The following is a 20,890-nucleotide window of genomic DNA, read 5'->3' as shown; positions in this document are numbered from 1 at the left end:
AACCAATGGAGCGGGAGCTTGGAAACAAAGGAAAATTAAGGGGCATAACTTCCCTCTTGGAACAGTGGACACCTCAATCGTGCTTTAAGCTACGTGGCGGTAGTGACAGATGTGCGCTGCATGCGTTGGCATTGACAACGTTGTGCCATTTTAAGGAAAGGAAGTGCGCATAACTGGCTCCCTGGGTCAGCGGACGCCTGAATCGCACTTATAGGCACGAGGGGTGAAGAGAGAGAGATGTGGGCTGCATGCGTTAGCGCTGACAAAGGTTGTGGAGTTGAAAAATGAGGAGATAAACACGTTCTCCCCGTTTAACCGCGGCTGACACAGTTTAAAACCGCGCGGACCCCACCCCGTAGTCGCGAGCGCTACCGATCGCTCGCCGACCACGGCGAGCCTTGCTCTACGGGAACAAAGGAAGGACACACTGGCTGACACAAAGAAGGCATTTATTGCTATAACACAATAACGCCAGCTAGCAACAAAATACACTAAGGAATCGAGGATGTCCGACTCACCAGCACGGTTGCGAGCGAACGTTCGCCCACGGTAGGGCAGAGAAAAGCTCCGAGGCCGAACGGGACGGGGTGACGGGAGCGTGTTCCGACCACGACGCGCGCGCGGCGAAGAGCGGAGCCGCCCGCGAAACGTCCGCGTGCTTCCCGGTCCCAAGGAGAAGAGAGCCCTTCGCTCCCCGCGAGCGCGCAGCATAACGTAATCCGTGGCGCTGGTGTCGCTGCGACGCGAGCGCCCTCCCCTGTTAGTTAAAGTAACCAAACTGAAAAGAGTGCGTATCGGGGGAGCTAACTACAGTTGGAGTGCATTGCGGGAGAGCGAACCACAGGGGACGAACGAGTGCGTCCACACATCCCCCCCCAACCTTAAATAGACCCCCGCGCCTGCAAGTTACATGCTATGGAGGAGTCTCCTGGTCCTCATGCACTTGAGGCAGGTCTTGCAGCGGAGGTCACGCCGACAGCGTGCACGCAGTCTTCCGCGATATTCTGAAGGCGGCGTGAAGGTCTCCGCTGGGACGTCTCGCATGGTCCGCGGACTACGTGTCCGCAAGCCCGCGAAGAGGAGGGCCGGTTGGAAACTAAACGCAGCCGGAGGTGGCTGCAGTCTGGTCTCGCCACGGCTGCCCCGGATGGATGCGGCGAACAGGATACAGGCCGCTCCGTCGCAGCAGGCGGCAGCGAGACGATGTGCACACGACAGCAAGCCAGAGTGGCTCCACTGGATCTGCAAAATTTCCGAAACACACTCCGCATGGCTTTAACGTAGGTCACGGGAGGGGAAACGGCGTCCACAAGGGCCTCGTGGCTCAATGCTCAACTCGCAAGCAAAACGTGTCGGGCGGCTGTGCAACGCAAAGTTCGAGTGAACAAAGCCTTTTCTTGGGTTGAACGAGACTGCTCACTTCATGCGAGCTTAAAGGGCCACTGCCCAGGGTCCGGACATTTTTGAAAAACAACCCCACTGCATAGATGAGGCATCGAAGATAACCTCTGCAAAATACTAGAGCCATGCGCGCCCCGAAAAGCTGCGAAAATTCAAATCAAAGCCCGTTCGTTCTTTCCTTCCTTCAAAAACGGGCCCGGCCCACTACTCTGCACCCCGCTGACGTCAAGGGGGGCTACTTTCGCTAAAGGCACTCCATTGGTGCATCGTTCTGACTGACGGGAGAAGGTTGGGCGTAGCCTTGGCGTCGCGTCGTCTGCACAAGGCTTTCCGCAGCGCCTTCTGTTCTGGCTCATGCCTACAAACCCGTATGAAGGAACAAAAAAAAAACTGCGGAGGGAGCGTGCGGCGACAGCCTTGAACCCTAGCCATAAAAAGTAAAAAAATAGTAAAACTGAGGGAGTTGGTTCGCCCCCCCCTCCCCCCCCCCCCCCGCCGTGATCACGTCACGAGACGCTCTGCGTGCGCGCTCCCTTCTCAGTTTCTTTTCTTCTATGCGAGCCCCCCAAAACAAGGTTTTAATTAGTAGCGCAGCAGAGCCTTTCCCTCGCTCGCCCACTTGACCGCTCCGCACACACACCCCTTATCTTTCGTGCATCTTGCGTACGCCTTGACTCCAATGAATGACATATGCTTTGGAGCGGAGAAAACACACAAACACACAGAACACAAACACGCATGGAGAAAAGCAAACGGGCGGTTGCCGGGTCCGCGCTTCGCCGTGTGTTTCGAACACAACCGACTTCCGCCCCTCCGCTCGTGAAACGGTGGGGAGGCCTAAAAGAAAATGAAAAGGTGGCTCGTTAACTGGGAATGACAAACAGATGTATGAAAGGATGCGCTCGCTAACAAGTCTAGGTGGTCGAGCCGATCGCGCCTCTCGATCGTTCAGTGTGCGGAGAAAATGCAAAAACCAAGAAAAGAATTCTATTGAAGGCGGGGCCATGACGTCGCCCTGTGACGCACTCCACAGACACCACGCCTCCGGCTTACACCGGAGAACGAAGGGGTGATTTTGCCTTGCCGAGCCTACTCGACGAGGAGCGGGAGAGAAGAATTTAGAGGAGGGAATGGAAGGAGAGGAGGCTCGCTCAAAGAGAGGTAGAGAGTGTCTGCTGCGCTGGGGTGGGCACGGGGCCTTTAAAAAAAACGGGTGGGGCACCAAAGTGCGCCCCCTCTCAACACCACGGTCCGGTGGTCGTGTCATTTTTGACATGGCGCAGGCAGCTCTGAAAAGCCTTAGGCCTCACTACAATTGTGACGGTCGACGACCCCCCAACAAAAGAAAGATCCGAAATAGGTTCCGTGCGCGCAGCCGCGAGGAGACATCAGCTTTGTAGGGTGGTCTTCCCCGCTCACTGCACAAAGCAGCTTCTGAGCGGCCGGCGCCCACCCTATCGGACGGTGTCGGAGCGCCCGGTGCCGAGCTGCAATACCAGCGAGCCCGTAGCGGCACCCGTGGCCCCAGGCCACCCGGCTCCCAGAGCCGCGACTCCCAGAGTCGAAAAATAGACAGCGAGAAAATATATACAGAAAATCGGACCACTCACGCGGCTTCCGTACTCACTCGTTTCGGGCTCGGCAACTTCGCGGGCGCTAGGCCTCGCGCTCCCTCGATGCGGACCAAGTGGCTCTTGCGAAGAAACTCCAGGAAAAACTTGACGAAAACATGCTGAGCATGTCGAAAAGTTCAAACATGCTGCAGCGCAATACACATCGCACTCAAGAAAGCATGCCGCAGGTCCTAGCGATCAAAATTCACACTAGGCCTACCACTTGTCAAGTCCGGACAAAGAGCGTTCCTCGAACCGGACAGACAGTTGTCCAATGTTCCAAGAGCAGGCCCCACGTTGGGCTGCCAGATGTGGGCGTTTAAACTTGGGGAGATACATGCGTTCTCCCCTTTTAACCGCGGCTGATCCAGTTCAAAACCACGCGACCCCACACCGTGGTCGCGAGCGCTACCGAGCGCACGGCGACCACGGCGGGCCTTGCTCTGCGGGAACGAAGGAACGACACACTGGCTGACACAAACAAGGCATTTATTGCTATAACAACAATAACGCCAGCTAGCAACAAAATACACTGAGGAATCGAGGAAGTCCGACTCACCAGCACGGTTACGAGCGAATGTTCGCCCACGGTAGGGCAGAGGGAAAACTCCGAGGCCGGACGGGACGGGCTTGGCGGGAGCAAGGGCCTCCACAACACGATCGGGGAACTGGTGGAGGCCCACCGACAGGCCCAATACATCAGGCTCACAAAAACCTCCACAGGTCGGTATATCCTGGACTCCCTCGGAATCAGAATACCTGCCAACGACCCAACCCTCCTCGCCATCCCACGATCCCTTCACCGGGAGCTCCTCATCAGGTCGCTCCAGAGGAATATGCACCCGTCCCACCATGAGCAGCGCCGCAGAGCCCGTGCGAAGGCACTCCATCGAGCGTACGGCTCCGAGCCGGACGCCGTATGGGTGGACGCTGCCTGCACGGGCGATGAAGCGACAGCAGCTGTGGTGCACTCCTCTTTATCTGCCCTCATTACACTACCTCTCCCTCCAGACACCTCCCCAGAGGCTGCAGAGGAAGCCGCCATTGCACTCGCTATCACCCGCACGGAAGCCCGGTACATTTTCAGTGATTCAAAAACTCCGATTCTAAATTTTCCTCGAGGCCGAATCCATGTCCCTGCTTTTGGCATACTGGACTCGCCCGATGCACCCCCGCCCCGCCAAGTGGAGCTGATATGGGTGCCTGAGCACTCCGGGAATCCCGGAAACGAGGCCTCCAACCTTTTAGCCCGAGGTTCTTTAAACCGGGCTCAGGTGCCCTCGGATGCGGGATTCACGAAGGAGCGCATGCACTCATTCAGTGAGCTGACCCAGGTATACAGAGCCTCACGCCAGCTCTACCCTCCGCCCTACCCCTCCCTAGATAAGACATGCAACACTCTGGCGCAGATTGCAGACACACACTCTCCCCTCGCCCATTATCCTAGCCCACTATCATCCCTCCTTCCCTACTCCGGCATGCGCCCTATGCCCAGAGCCCTTCGCTTCTTCCCTCCACATCCTTTCCCTCTGCCCGGCGGACCCTCCCCCGCGGGACCTAGAGAACCTCAAGACCTGGGAGGACTGGGAGACCCTGCTGCGCTCGGAGGACCCCGCCGTGCAGACCATCGCCACCGACCGGGCTGCTAGTGTTATGAACCTTAGGAACATAAACACTTGAGTGGAGTGGGGTCGTGCGGGGACCCTGGGGCGTGCCCCGAATTCCTGTTGTAATAAAGTTTTCTCTCTCTCTCTCTCCCGGTCCCAAGGAGAAGAGAGCCCGTCGCTCCCCGCGAGCGCGCAGAAAAACGCCATCCGTGGCGCTGGTGTCTGCGACGCGAGCGCCCTGCCCTGTTAGTTAAAGTAACCAAGCTGAGAAGAGTGCGTTTCGGGCGAGCTAACTACAGTTGGAGAATCATTGCGGGAAAGCGAACCATGGGAGGGGGGGGGGGGGGGGGGGGCGAGTGCATTTCCACAAGGTGAGCGAACTCTCGCAAACATTAACTGCCACCTGCCAGGGTGGCAGGGTGAATGGTGTTGAGACGCGGGCTCTCAGTTGCCGTCGGGACGCGGGTCCGCTGTCGCCGACCAGCCGGAGCAATGAAGAGACGGGGGGGGTTAAGGAGCAGCGTGAAAAAAAAGGTATATGTATTTACATATTTACAAGTAGCGAGAAGCACGATACATGGCACGATGTATCTCAACAGGAAAAAGACACAGACACAGGAGACGGGAGCCCTTAAATAGAGTCGGCACAGACTCCCGCCCCTTTTCGTCCAATCAGGAGCGTCCTGTTGGCTGATTGGCCGGCAAGGCTTGAACACCAACCCGGGTAGCGTTCCTGTAGCTGTCCGGCCCGAACGCACAACGCGCTCCACGATGACGACGCGCAGGCTCGGAGAGACGCCGGCCTGGACGCCGTCCTTGGGGAGCGTCTCTGTAGCTCACAGGCCGAACGCGCAACACTGGGAGCGTTCCGGTGTTAGAAATTCACGTTCACAACAGCTCGCCCCCGCCCGGAAAATCGTGCACGAAGGGAAGAGGTCCGCAGCCACTTCGCGAAGTGCCGAGGTCGGGGCTTAGTATTTGTCCGCCGGCCGTCATCGGCTCGCCAACCGGTCTCTTCAGGTCTGGAAGGGAGGTGGTCTGGACCGAACACAACAACAGCCAGCAAATGCCCTTCCATCTCCCCAGAGATCTGCCAGGCTTCTATACTACCAATACTTTCGCTGACAGGCGACAGGTTCAATCGCGAGTGCGAGGAGCGCTGGCTTCTCCGCCTCTATACCAATACTGTACTGTGCCCGGCAGTACTTAAGCACTTCAATTCTTCTTTCTCGGGCGCGTGCCCACACTGTGAGGAGGAGTTTTCGGACACCTACCACATGGTGTGGGCATGCCCTTCCAATCCTGCCTACCCACCCCACCTCCACCCCACTCGAGAGGACTGGGAAGCTGCCCTGCGCGGCTGCTCCGAACTCCATGCCCAACAGGCATTGGTAGCTGAGGAAGCTACAGGGATCCCGGACTAGGGATCCCTCCTAGTGTTTGTAAGGGGCGGGCCCTTCCGGCTCGCCCCATCGACCTCTCACTGTAAATAGAAATAAAAGTTTCCCTCCTCCTCCTCCTCCGTGGCATCACAGACTACTGCACGAGTAGAAAAAAAGAAGACTACAAAACAGAAAAAAAAAATTAACAGCCCATCCAAATCCCTTCTATTCCTTTCCCTTTTTAGAAGCATCGGCTTAAGCCATCTGCGTTGGCGTTTGCCTTTCCTTTTTTGTACTGAACCTCGAAGCTGAATTGCTGCAGAGCAAGGCTCCAGCGCAGGAGGCGACCATTTTTGCCCGACATGCGTTCTAGCCAGGTTAGAGGACAGTGGTCCGTTTGTACTATGAACTTCGTACCAGACACGTAGCAGGCAAGTTTTTGTATCGCCCACACCAGGCACGCGCATTCCTTTTCAGAAGCGCTGTATGCTTCTTCCCTGGCAGTGAGCTTCCTGCTTACATAAAGGATTGGGTGTTCGTTCCCTTGATCATCAGTCTAGCAAAGCACAGCACCCATTCCCCTGTTGCTCGCGTCACACTGGATTATGAACTGTTTTGTATAATCCGGGGACTTTAACACGGGATCCTTCCTCAGGGATTCCTTTAGAGTTAGAAAGGACTTTTCTTTCACGCAGTTCCAGGCGACGCGCTCTGGTTCAGTTTTGCGCAAAGCGTTGGTGAGAGCGCTAGCGATGTTCGAGTACCGCGGAATGTATTGCGGGTAGTACCCTACAAGACTGAGAAAGGCTCTCACATCATCCTTTGTTTTCGGTGGAGGGCACGTTGAAATGGCGAGCAGCTTTACCTCAGAGCTACGCATGTCTGTCTCCCTGCGATTGTCTCTCCATTTTCTACGGGAGGAACAAGACGAGAACGATTTGCTTTCTCTTGCTGTCTTGTCCCTTTCCTTACGGCTTGCGCGCCAGACGCGACTTTCCATTTCGCGTGCGTAACGCTTCCGGTGGAACCGTCCTTTCTTTTTCTTTGTTCGTGGTGGCAAGTGACACCTTTCAGAAGTGTTTAATTTCTTGCGCACCCTTCCTTTTCGCTCGGTGTGAGGTTCGCACCTATCCGGTCTTTTGATTTTGCGTCTACTAAATAGAGCTATCTTAGCTCGGGGCTTTCTATCGCGATACCTATGCTTGTCCTGATAGCGACAAAACAACAGCCCCTTTCTTTTTAGCAGCGTGACACTCTTCAGCCGCGCCCTGCGCGGTCGCAGACCGACAGTAGCTTTAGCAGCCGGGACACGACAAACACCGAAGGTCTTAAGTGCGCGTTGACCCCTGCGAGCTCCAGACGCCGCGCAACAATGATTCGTTCCGCCCTCGGCAGCGCGTCTACAACACCTGAGCAGCACATGAAAAGTTGAATGCGAGAGGGAGAGGACGATCGAATATGAAAAAAATGCCTGGGTGCCTTCCTTTCTCAGTTCCTGAACACCCTTCCTTTCCTTTTTTTCCCAGGATTCTTTCACGCGGTAGCAGTGCGCGCTGCTTTGTGGCTCACTGCGCGTTTCACTCCTCGTGCAAAAACTTCTGCAGTGTCGCCACAATGGGGCAGGCGGCATTCGCTTTCTTTGAACCCATCTAGTCAGTTTGGCCTGCGTGCGGTGCCTATCGCATCTGGAGTGCCGTGGTGAAAGTCTTGCACGATTACAATGTTGACGTGCCTTCACCCTTATGACGTTTTTGGCCCGTCCTTTGTCCTTTCTCTGTGGACTACCACTTGGCTTGGCTCTCCTTGCACGCAGCCGCTTTTCGGAAACTGCCCTAGCAGTTCTTTCTCGCACACCTCCCTTTCTCGTGGTGCCCTCACCCTTCACATCTGCTTTTTGACTCAGCACCGAGCCACCTTTCCCATTTGGATTTGAACTATCGGCTCGCGCTTTCGATGAGTCACGGCACGTCGTAACCTCAAATTGTTCCGACTGCACTTTACTTTCCGCTGAGTCTAGCAACCTGCTCTCCTGAGGATTGCTATCCGACCCCATGAAACTAAGTACCTGGCCCGCAACTCTATCTGAACCACTCCCTTTGGGTAACGTTGCGTTCTGGCCTGGCGTTTCAGCGACGCACTCAGGTGACTCACAGTCACTCTGATTACAGCAAAGCGCCTCCAATAATTGGCTACTGTTGCTCACCAGCCGCATCGAAGGAGCGTCTCCTTTGAATCCTTCACTGCGCTGGCCTGTGAGCTCACTACTCTCTTCCTGAGAGATAACAACTGACTCACTGTTGAAAGCAGCATCTGCTTCTGGGTTTAAACCTTCCCTGCCGTTACTTCCCTGAGCAACGGTTGTGTCCTCAGCTGACCAAGCGGTGTTCCTAGGCTGGTCGCTGACACACAGATTGGAGCGCTGCCCCCTTTTATCACTTCGGACTTTAGCGTCCGCCTCTCCTTTTGGACGGTCGTCCCCTTTTACTGCTCCGGCATTCTTAAAAACTGGCTTCGCGCCTGTTTCGTCTGTTCTATGCCTAGCGGGGTACCGTTGCTTGTACCTGTTGCTTGTACCACGACTTTCAAGCAACACGCGGCGTGACGCATACTCTTCCGCGAGTTCAGCAGCCTTCTCAACAGTATTTACCTCGGCCCTGTCGAGAATCCACCAACGCATTCGATCCGGAATTGTGTCATAAAACAGTAGACACATGCATTCCATGATCTTCCCTGCGTCCGCGTGAACGCCTGCGCTCTTTAACGACTCCACTAAGTTTGTTTTCAAGTTATAACCAAACTCGAGGTAAGACTCTTCTTTACACTTAGTGGCTTTTCTGAAACGCTGGCGAACAGCCTCGGCAGACAGGCGGTACTTCTTTAGGATGCTTGCCTTCACGGTCTCATAGTCCTCCGATTCTTCCGCACTCAGTCTCCCGATCGCGTCCGCTACTTTACACGGCAACAGTGTCAATAGTTGCTGTGGCCACCCATCTTTCCCAAGATTGTTTTTTTGGCATGTCCTTTCAAAGTTCACCAAAAAAATACCAATGTCCTCGCCTAGCTGGAAGGGTTGCATGAAATCTTTGATTTTGATTGTTTCCCTCCCTCCTGTGCTAGAGGATGGTGGCTGAGCGACGCCGGCCTCGGCTCTCTTCGCCTCCGCGTCTAAATTCTTTAGGTCAATTTCCTGCTGTCGGAGTGCTAACTCGAGCTCCTTCTCTCGAAGCTGAAGCTCGCGATCGCGTTGCTTCTGTTCCAGCTCGCGCTGTTCCTTCTCAGCCGCTTCCCGTTTCTCTTCAGCTGTTTTCCTTTCCTTAATCAATTCCCATGTCTCGATAAGCTCTTCATCGTCCGCATCGCAAGATATTATTGCCTCTATGATTTGCGGTTTCCGCACGGCCTTCCCAAGTTCAACCCCTAATTCTTTGCTGATCAAAATTAGATCCGGCTTTTGCAAAGATTTCAGGTCCATGATGCGCTCAGACACTCGACCGATCCCCTATCTCTTCTTAGCAATGCGTACAACAATCAGTACTCACAGCACTGCCAAAGAAAGCCTGCCAGCATTGACGCTAAATTCAAAAGCCTGGCAAAATACCTCAGGGAAGAAAGGTCGGACACACACAGAGCCGCGATCATGGGGTCCACCAACGTGGGAGCTCTTGCAACTGCGAACGCTGCTAGGCGATGCGAAGAGCTGACTTCGATCCCAGCGCTGCCATCCAGTTGTTGAGACGCGGGCTCTCAGTTGCCGTCGGGACGCGAGTCCGCTGTCGCCGACCAGCCGGAGCAATGAAGAGACGGGGGGGTTAAGGAGCAGCGTGAAAAAAAAGGTATATGTATTTACATATTTACAAGTAGCGAGAAGCACGATACATGGCACGATGTATCTCAACAGGAAAAAGACACAGACACAGGAGACGGGAGCCCTTAAATAGAGTCGGCACAGACTCCCGCCCCTTTTCGTCCAATCAGGAGCGTCCTGTTGGCTGATTGGCCGGCAAGGCTTGAACGCCAACCCGGGTAGCGTTCCTGTAGCTGTCCGGCCCAAACGCACAACGCGCTCCACGATGACGACGCGCAGGCTCGGAGAGACGCCGGCCTGGACGCCGTCCTTGGGGAGCGTCTCTGTAGCTCACCGGCCGAACGCGCAACACTGGGAGCGTTCCGGTGTTAGAAATTCACGTTCACAACAATGGGGACGTTGATGTGCTTATAAAGACAAAAAGGAATTTCTTACCACTCACGTGGGAGAACATCCCGTTCCTCTCGCTCGTAACGCCTCCCACGGCTGTGACAGCCTCGCGAAATACTTGCGCAGGCCTCGTCTTTGAGGACCCGCCGTAGTGGCTCGGTGGTTAAGGCGCTCGACTACCGAGTCAAAGTACATACCGAGCCGGAGTACCCGGGGTCAAACCCGACCGCGGCGGCCGCGCTTTTATGGAGGCGGAAAGCAAAAAGGCGGCCGTGTGTTGTGCGATGTCAGTGCCCGTTGAAGATCCGCAGGTGGTCGAAATTATTAAGGCGTAAGCCTTTAATGCCTCATCGTTGTAAGCAGGAGTTGTCGACAGAAATGTCACGCTTTCTGGAGACCTCCACTATAGCACTTCTTTCTCTCTTTCTTCTTTCACTCCCACCTTCCTCCCTTCCCTTACGGTGCGGTTCAGGTGCCCACCGGGATATGTGAGCCCTGCTTCATTTCCTTTCCTCAAAAACCAATTTACTTATTTTTACAATTCCAGAGGCCCGTGTACTGTGCGATGTCAGTGCACGTTATAGAACCCCAGGTAGTCGAAATTTCCGGAGCCCTTCACTACGGCGTCCCTCATAGCCTGAGATGTTTTGGGACGTTAAACCTCCATAAACCATATATAGAGGCGCAATGATTTGGTGTACTGCGGCCTGGCAAGAACGCGTTTTACAACTGACTGTGCGGCGAGAGAGGTGATGTTCCACAGTTGCCGCGGTTTAGCCGCCCGCGTCCTCAGATTCAGCAGTCGAGCGCCCTAACCACGGACGTGAAAAGCAAGGGTTCAGAGGGAGTCCTGGGGGTAAAGTGGTTTTTTGAGGAAAGGAAATGGCGCGGTGTCTGTCTCGTATCTCGGTGGACACCTGAACCGCGCAGTAAGGGAAGGAAGGAAGGATAGAAAGAAGAAAGGGAGAAAGCGGACTCTGCGAATTCCGCAGCCCATGTGATTAAACAGTTCTAAGAATGAAAACCTGCTTATTACCTTGTGATGATTTGATTTCAAAAATTCGGCTAAAAGTCATGTTCTATGGGCCAAGCTTGAAGTCGGCGCTCGTCAATTTTAAGCTTGCTTTCGAATGAGCAAACAAAGCGGAGAAAAATTACAAGCGCAACCACTAAACTTGCGACTGTTTTGGAAGATATCAAACATAAGGTTCTGCAAACCGCTGTTGTTCTCGGCAGCACTATCTTGTTTGATTGCGTTGTTGGAGCAGCTGTGCTGTTGAATCATGTGTAAGGCACGGTGGCAGCGCGAGCGTTCTGCGTGTGAATGTGACTGCTTGCAGATAGTTCAAGGTACAACGTATTTCGTAACAGTGCATGTAGCATCAAGAGTATGGCATCGACTCGTGGGCTACCGTCGTGCAATTCTCGCTGTAAAATAATCGTTAAGTCCGAGGAATTCAAGATCAAGAGTATGGCATCGACTCGTGGGCTACCGTCGTGCAATTCTCGCTGTAAAATAATCGTTAAGTCCGAGGAATTCAAGATGGCGGTCCCCAAAGTAAATCGATATAGCAATCCAATTGGACGGATGGATGGAAAAAAAATTTATTGCTGATAGATTTAAAGTTTCCATAACCCTTACGGGTCACTGGGCGCCGTGGTCAATCCTTGGTCCAGGATGCCGCACTTGACTGCTGCCATCGTGGCTCGGCGCACAAGAAATCGTTGCGCTTCCTCGTCCTCGCTGGCCGGCAAGTGCTCCCACTGCATCACGCTCGGGTTGTTTATGCTTGGCTCCAAGTCTACCTTAGGGCAGGTCCATGTGACATGCTCTAGGGTAGGTTTACGCTGACACCACGGACATCCGTCTGCATATTTTCAGGGAAAATCTTGTGTAGTTTGCGCAGGTGCGGGTAGGTACCGGTTTGTAGTCTGCGCCAGTCTACCGCCTCCTCTTTGGTAAGCCTTTTGTGTGGGCCTGGATAGCGTTTCCGCTGACCTCTGTAATGATCGAGTATATCTGAGTACGTTGGGTCACTGGGTCAAACGTGCCCGTTGTGCAAAGTGTTGAGTCTGCTCGGTTGACGTATACCCTCGAGCTAACTCGTCTGCTGCCACGTTGCCCCTCATCCCCTCTTGTCCGGGAACCCACACTATACTATGTTTAATGTTTGTCTTCTCGTCGTGCGTAAAACGTGATGGGCGATGCTGTCGATCCTGCCTCTTGTGTAGTTTCTGCATGCTCGTTTGGAGTCCGTCACTATAGTGAGGTTGTGTCCTGTTGCGTTGCCGTGCGATATTGGCAGAGCAATGGCGGCTTCTTCAGCTGCTTCTATGTTTGGGTTATTTATCGTTGCGCTGGTTATTTCTTTCCCTCCTTCGTCTGTTACAACGGCGATCGTTTCGCGTTGGTATCGGTACTTTGTTGAGTCCGTGTAGACTACGTTGGGATTGTCGCTGAGTTCCCTGCTGAGTGCTCCGACTCTGGCTTGTCGTCTTTCATGGTGTATATTGTCGAGGTATGGGTCTTACCCGGACGTTGTTTCTGTCTTCATTACTAATCTGCTCCTTGTCTCTTTGTGCGCCTAGGGGTTGCCGTAATTTCTCCACTAGGTGTCCTCCCTTTCTGACTCGAGCGAGTCTGTCTAATTGCGCACTACGCTGCGCTTCTCGTAGTTCGTCGAAGCTGTTCGATACTCCCAGTGCCATTAGTTTTTCGGTTGGTGTGGACATTGGAAGTTTCACCGCCGTTTTCTGCGCTTTGCGTAGAATGGTTTCGATTTGTAGAGTGTGTTGCTTGTTTAGTTCGTGGTAGGGGAGGCTGTGCGTTACCCTGCTCGTGACAAGGCTGTCTATGAGTCTCAGGGTGTGTCTTGTTCTCTCCTCCCCTGCTTTTTACTGCTGACTCTTCGCACGATTCTGGCGACTTGCTCTGTTGTACTCTTAACAGAGGCGATGGTTTTGCTACATCGTCCTGTGTTTTGCAGCCACATTCCAAGTACCCTGACTTCCGTTTTCTGAGGTATTGTCTCGTTTACGAGTTCCATGGTGATTTGGGAGTCGTATTTCCGTGTACCTTTTTTGATTCTTACATATTCTGATTTTTCTGCTGAGCACGATAGTCCTCTGCCCTTGGCGTATTGCTCAGTATGGTCGATCGCTCTTTATAGCTGCACTTTTTTAGCTGCTAAACAGCTTGTGGTTGTCCATATTGTTGTGTCATCTGCATACATTGCGTAGCTGATGTTTTCTATTTCGTCGAGTACTTTCGTGAGTCCTATCATCGATATATGTTGAATAGTAGCGGTGATATTACTGAGCCTTGCGGGGTACCATGTTTGACACCTTGAAGCTCTCAGACCTTGTGCTTCCGATGCCTATCGTAGCCGTTGGTTCCGTCAAGAAGGCTTTCACATAACGGAAGAGTCTGTTTCCACAGCTTATGTTATTGAGACCTTCCATGATGGCCGCATGTCCCACGTTATAGAAGGCTTTCTTTATGTCGAGCGCTAGCACTATGTGTTCGCCGCTTCTTGGTATTTCAGTGAGGACATCCTCCTTTAATTGGTGATTGCTTGTTGACGTCATTAGTATATCAAAATGGTGATTGGTGACGTTACTGATTTTGTGACTTCATAATTAACTAGTCACGCGACTATGTTTAATCGCTTTTAACTCAGTAATTAGTGAGACATTATAAATTGATATAGATATTTGGAATCCTCTATACGAGTAGAATAGGTTAGACACCAAAATTAAGTAATGAACTTAATATTTAGTTTTGGCCAGGCTTATATTTAGTTGTTTATAATTAATTAACCGATAATGTCATGATCTAGGTGATATTCGTAACGGGTTCGATGAGTAGGACATGTTAGACACCAATAATGTCTAGTTAGGTTGATACTTATGGTCAGGCTTAACATGGCGGCCATGTCGTCAGCACTCGGCAGCTCACAATTTCATAACTCATGGCGACCGGGCACCTACCGTCTTGAGGTAAGGAAAAATGGCCCTCCAAAGAGTCGAAAAACTTTTTCGGCCCAAATTGGTCAAAAAATGGCAGTAGCTCAGCTCAGGTAGGCCCGGATATACGTAGCGAGAGTACGGTTAAACTTGATTACACCTTGTCGTTTAGCTTGGTTTCTATCCGGCTACGTCCGTTGTTTAGCTTTGGATCTTATCCCCCCCCCCCCCCATTACGTCTAATTGCGGCTACATGAAAGACGGGACATTTGTCATGCAGCAAAGTGTGACGCATTGAATCCCATTTCTTCGTCTTGTGGTTGAAGCCTGGCTTTTTTCAGTCTCTCCGCTTCACTATCCATATCTACCGACGACTCCACCGAGCCGCCTTCGATATATATACAGCTACACCAACACCCTCCTCCTACGGCGCATGCGCACAGCTGTTGCAACTCGGTTTCGCCGGCACGCCGCGGCACCGATGATGATGATGATGATGATGGTATCAATTTTATTTTCCACCAGAAAAGGAGGGCCCCTACCGCCACGCAGGCCTGGGTGACGGGGGCCAGGAACCCCGCGATTAGAACCAGGCAAAGAGGTCTTGACTCCTCGCGGCTTCTTCCACTAGGCGGATGGCTTGTTGTGGAGCAGGGGCCTCGATCCGCAGCAGGGCTTCCCAGATTTCTGTACAATTTATACGGATATGGTCGAAAATAATAGGCTACAGAGGAGACTGGTGCCACCACCGGATAGAAGTCTAAACAATGGGGAGGCAATCGCCGCGGCACCGTCTCCTCCTGTAACGTCACGCCAGATGGCACGGCGAGCGGCGGCCGCCGGCTGCGGCGGTTGCCAGGCAACGGCTCAAGATCACGGTGCGGCCACGGCGAGACATGCGCGTAATGTAGCTCTCGATATAAAATATCCGACCTCAAGGCGGCAGGCGCCCGCCCTCCGTAAGGTTTGAAAAAGTAGCCTAATCACGTGGCAATATATCACATGGTCGATAGATGTCGCTACCGAACAGCTAACACACGTTCAACGTCTTCTAAACGGTGGTGTCATTTTTAGAGCGCAGCTCTTCGGCGCCTGTTTCTGCGTTGCGTGGCGTCGCCGTCGCCGTTGTAACCAGCAGTGGACACCTTAGTCGCGCTTTAAGCTGCGAAATCAATGCAGCGGGAGCTTGGAAAGCATAGGGCAAAAATTGGTAAATTGGTTTTTGGTGAAAGGAAATTACGCAGTACCTGTCTCACATTTCGGTGGACACCTGAGCCAGAGGGACGGCGCATAACTGCCCTTTTCGAACACCGGACACCTCAATCGTGCTTTAGCTACGTGGCGGTAGTGACAGATGTACGCTGCATGCTTTGACATTGAAAACGTTGTGTCAGAAACGCTGGCACCTGGGTGCCAGCGTTTCAGGCGCGACAAATGTCCAGCCGCAACACGTGGCGTCTCTTTCGAGCCCTAATCGACCCAACCCAAACACGAACAGAAACACAAAAACATTTGCAGCGAGCCATGCATGCTTTCCCTGGCAACACAACTCAACTGGCACAGAAACTTCGGGACCAGTATTTGTGTACAGCCCAAGACGCCCGTGGATCTGCGTACTCTTATGCAGGCAAGGAGAACACGGAGCTGGATCAACCTTTCCAGCTCCATGATCTGCGGGCGGCCCTCGCCAAAATGAAACGGGGCACTGCGCCAGGGAGGGATAAGGTCACCGTCAAGCTTTTGACGAACCTGCCCGACTTGGCATACCAGTCCCTCCTCGCCTACATCAATGCAATTTGCCGCGGGGACACCCCCCTTCCAATTGACTGGAAAACGGCTCTGGTCACTTTCATCCCTAAAACAGGCAAACCAGTTGACACAGATAACCTCCGCCCCATCTCTCTCACCTCTTGTGTGGGCAAACTCATGGAGACGATGGTGCGGGATCGGTTATCTGCATATCTTGAACACAAACATGTATTTGCGAGCACCATGTTCGGATTCCGCCCACACAGATCCGCACAGGATGTCCTCCTGCAACTGAATCGGGAAGTCCTTGACCCCCTCGAATGCCCCCATAATGACCGGGTAGTACTCGCCTTGGATCTCAAAGGGGCATTTGACAATGTAACACACGAGATCATACTCACTAACCTAAGTCAGACCGACTGTGGCCTCAACACATTCAGATACATATGCCAATTTTTAATGGATCGTCAATCCTACATCCGCATCCAAGATAGAGAGCATGGTCCTTACCTACTCGGCACGCGGGGAACCCCCCAAGGGGCGGTACTTTCCCCGCTGCTCTTCAATCTGGCTATGATGTACCTGCCGGCGCAACTGGATGGTGTCGCCGGCGTGCAGCACGCCCTGTACGCCGATGACATAACCATATGGGCCACGCAGGGCAGCACAGGAGACATTGAAACCAGCCTGCAAACAGCGGCGACGATAGTAGACCGTTGCGCCCGCCGCTGCGGTCTACAATGCTCCCCTCAAAAATCGGAATTTGTGCACCTCCGCCCTCACAGAAGTGCGCAACTAAAATCTCTCTTTCTCTTGAGAGTGGTCCCATACGCGAAAGTGACGAGATACGGGTACTAGGACTCTACATCCACAAACACAGACGGCCAGACACTACATTGGCCAAACTCCGAAAGGTGGGGGACCAGGTGGGCCGTATGGTACGCCGGGTTTCCAACAAACGCGGGGGGTTACGAAGTAAGGATGCCTTGCGGCTGGCAAATGCCTTTGTAACCAGTCGAATTCTCTATTCGACTCCTTATCTCCACCTACGGAAACAAGAGGAGGATGCACTTGAGGTCATCCTTCGCAAAATTATTAAGCGTGCCCTTGACCTCCCCATCACTACTTCAAACAGCCGGCTTATGGCTCTTGGGGTGGTGAATACTTTCCGGGAGCTCCGGGAGGCGCACCTTACAAACCAGTACACGCGCTTGTCGCTAACGGAGTCGGGTCGCCGCCTTCTTGCTCGACTCCATATCCAACACACCCCTCCAATGGAAGACAGGTTTCGCATCCCGGAACTGTGGAGACGTGCCCTCCACGTGCGGCCTCTTCCAGCAAACATGTCACATGAAGACCATAATGGTCGGCGCCTGGCACGAGCGGACGCGCTAGCCCGACATTATGGCAACAAAACAGGTGTATACTACGTGGACGCCTCCGGTCCTCACCGCGGGGGATGGTACACGGCCGCGGTAGTTCACAACAGCAACACAGTTAACGGCCTCACCTTCAGAGCCAGAAGTGCAACACAAGCAGAAGAGGTCGCGATTGCTCTCGCGGCCTCACATTCCGATTCAAAATACATAATCACCGACTCGCGAGGGGCCTGTCGAAACGTCGAACAAGGCTGCACTCCTTTCCTAGCCTATCGAATATACCAAAATTGCATACGGGATACGGACCCCGCACACCGTTACCTCATATGGGCCCCTGCTCATCAGGGGTTGGAAGGAAACGAGGCAGCAGACGCAGCCGCCCGCGCGCTCTCTCACCGGGCTGTTCTCTCCTCCCCACCCGATCAGGAACCCGATTTTAATCCGGTGTGTACATTCAAAGAAATTACAGCCTACTATCAAAACAGTCATCGTCTTTACCCAAGCCCATGTAAAGGCCTCAAGAAGGCGGATGAGCGGCTCCTTCTCCGCCTTCTCACCAATACATTACTGTGCCCGGCAGCACTAAAGCATTTTGACCCCTCCTGTAACGGCAGCTGCCCGCACTGTAGTGCGGTGTCTTCTGACACATATCACATGGTGTGGGCCTGCCCCTCCAACCCGGCTATTCCCCCCATCCCCAACCCAACCCGGGAGGACTGGGAGGCGACCCTGCTCGGCTGCCACGACTTACAGGCCCAACAAGCTTTAGTCGGGCGCGCCCGGGCGGCGGCCAACGCCACTGGGGTCCCATACTAGGGACCTCCACCTAGTGTTTGTAAGGATCGGTCCCTTACGGGCTGATCCAAGCATACCTCCTGTTCTTTCTTAATAAATGTTTTCACCACCACCAGGCTCGAGCCTGATCGAAGCAGAGGGCAGGCTAGAGCGCTTTCAATCCTTCGTTCTGTCGCAACAACAACACAACGACCTGGCTATCTTTAACGTGCACCGACATCGCATAGCACACGGAAAATGAAAACTGGTTTTTGAGTAAACGAAATGGCGCAATAATTGCCTCCCATCTGGGTGGACACCCGAACCGCACCGTGCAGGAAGGGAGGGATGTGGGAATGAAAGAAACAAAAAAAATGCCGTACGAAGCCTCCGGAATAATTTCTACCACCTAGGGATCTTGAAGACCTCTTTCTCACTTCTTCTCTCACTCTTCCTTTATCCCTTCCCTTACGGCGCGGTTCAGGTGTCCGCCGAGATGTGAGACAGATGCTGCGCCATTTCGTTCCCTCCAAAAACGAATTAGCTTTGGTAGAAATTATTCCGGAGACCTCTACTGCGGCACCTCTTTCTTCCTTTCTTCTTTCACACCCTCCCTTATTCCTTCCCTTAGGGCGCGGTTCAGGTGTCCGCCGAGATATGTGACACAGTTACTGTGTCACTCGCTTTCCTCAAAACCAATTTTGATTTTTTTTTCTTTCATCCTTAACGTACACTTAGCACAGCACACGGGCGCGGCAGCCTGGTGGTGGTGGTGGTGGTGAAAACATTTATTACGAATGAGCAGGAGGTATGTTTGGATCAGCCCTTAAGGGACCGATCCTTACAATCACTAGGTGGAGGTCCCTAGTATGGGACCCCAGTGGCGGTTGCCGCCGCCCGGGCGCGCTCGACGAAGGCTTGTTGGGCCTGTAAGTCGTGGCAGCCGAGCAGGCTCGCCTCCCAGTCCTCCCGGGTTGGGTTGGGGATGGGGGGAATAGCGGGGTTGGAGGGGCAGGCCCACACCATGTGATAGTTGTCAGAAGACACCGCACTACAGTGTGGGCAGCTGCCGCTAAAGGAGGGGTCAAAATGTTTTAGTGCTGCCGGGCACAGCAATGTATTGGTGAGAAGGCGGAGAAGGAGCCGCTCATCCGCCTTCTTCAGGCCTTTACATGGGCTAGGGTAAAGGCGATGACAATTTTGATAATATGTTGTAATATCTTTGAATGTATAGACCGGATTAAAATCGGGTTCCTGATCGGATGGGGAGGAGAAAACAGCCCGGTGAGAGAGCGCGCGGGCGGCTGCGTCTGCTGCCTCGTTTCCTGCCAACCCCTGATGAGCAGGGGCCCATATGAGGTAACGGTGTGCGGGGTCCGTATCCCGTATGCAATTTTGGTATATTCGATAGGCTAGGAAGGGAGTGCAGCCTTGTTCGACGTTCCGACAGGCCCCTCGCGAGTCGGTGATTATGTATTTTGAATTGGAATGTGAGACCGCGAGAGCAATCGCGACCTCTTCTGCTTGTGTTGCACTGCGGGCTCTGAAAGTTAGGCCGTCAACTGTGTTGCTGTTGTGAACTACCGCGGCCGTGTACCATCCCCCGTGGTGAGGGCCGGAGGCGTCCACGTAGTATACACCTGTTTTGTTGCCATAATATCGGGCTAGCGCTTCCGCTCGTGCCAGGCGCCGACCATTATGGTCTTCATGTGACATGTTTGCTGGAAGAGGCCGCATTTGGAGGCCACGTCTCCACAGTTCCGGGATGCGAAACCTGTCTTCCATCGGAGGGGTGTGTTGGATATGGAGTCGCTTGTCGCTAACGGAGTCGGGTCGCCGCCTTCTTGCTCGGCAGCCTGAAGTCCGCCCCCAATGCTGCTGCATAATTTTCGTTGTTTCTTTAGGCCTTCATAAATAAAGTTTTTCACCACCACCACCTTTGCTTTTCGCCTCCGTCGAAACGCGGCCGCCGCGACCGGGATCAAACCCGGGACAGCACACCGGCGCCTTTTAAGCAGATAGGATTGGCGGGAGAGGAACGTGACGGAAAGCTGCTATTGTAGGCTGAACCCGCCGCGGTGACTCAGTGGTTAAGATGCTCGTCTACTGAGCCGGAGTACCCGGGTTCGATGCATGGAAAACTTTATTGTGCAAGCGAGTTTGGACCGTGCAAGGTCTCAGGGCCACCGAACCCGACCGCGGCGGCCGCGTTTCGGTAGAGGCGAAACTAAAAAGGCGTCTCCATCGAAACGCGGCCGCCGCGGTCGGGCTCGAACCCGGGTAATCCGGCTAAGTAGCCGAGAGCCCTAACGACTATCACCGTGGCTAAGTAGCCGAGAGCCCTAACGACTATCACCGTGGGGTGTTCAACCTACAATAGCTATTTCCCGTCACGTTCCTGTCCCACCAATCCGATGTGGTTCCATTCATACGTTATCTCCTATTTTTCTCACTTGGCATGGCTTTCGATTATTATATTTTGCTACATGGCTTGCCGTATTTGGTTTTGTTTTGACTTGATTGTTTTACGTCGCTGCACCTTTTCCTCTAATTATTTTCATTTTTGATATGCCTGCGTATGATAATTTGACACCTGTGTATGACAAATAAATGATGATGATAGTCTAGAGGTTACATGGCCTCTGGGAATGACACGATGGTTTGGGCAAAGCAAACAACTTGGAAAAGTTTTTCAGTGCACTCCTGCTGCTACACAATTCTTGAAAGGTCGACACTGCGCTGCCGCAGCTACCGCAACCCGCCGCGGTGGCTCAGTGGTTACGGCACTCGGCTGCTGACCCGAAAGACGCCGGTTCGATCCCGG

The sequence above is a fragment of the Amblyomma mixtum genome, chromosome 6, assembly GCF_055824585.1.
Source record: "Amblyomma mixtum isolate Tamu chromosome 6, ASM5582458v1, whole genome shotgun sequence".
Classification (NCBI taxonomy): domain Eukaryota; kingdom Metazoa; phylum Arthropoda; class Arachnida; order Ixodida; family Ixodidae; genus Amblyomma; species Amblyomma mixtum.
This window is presented reverse-complemented; position numbering follows the sequence as displayed.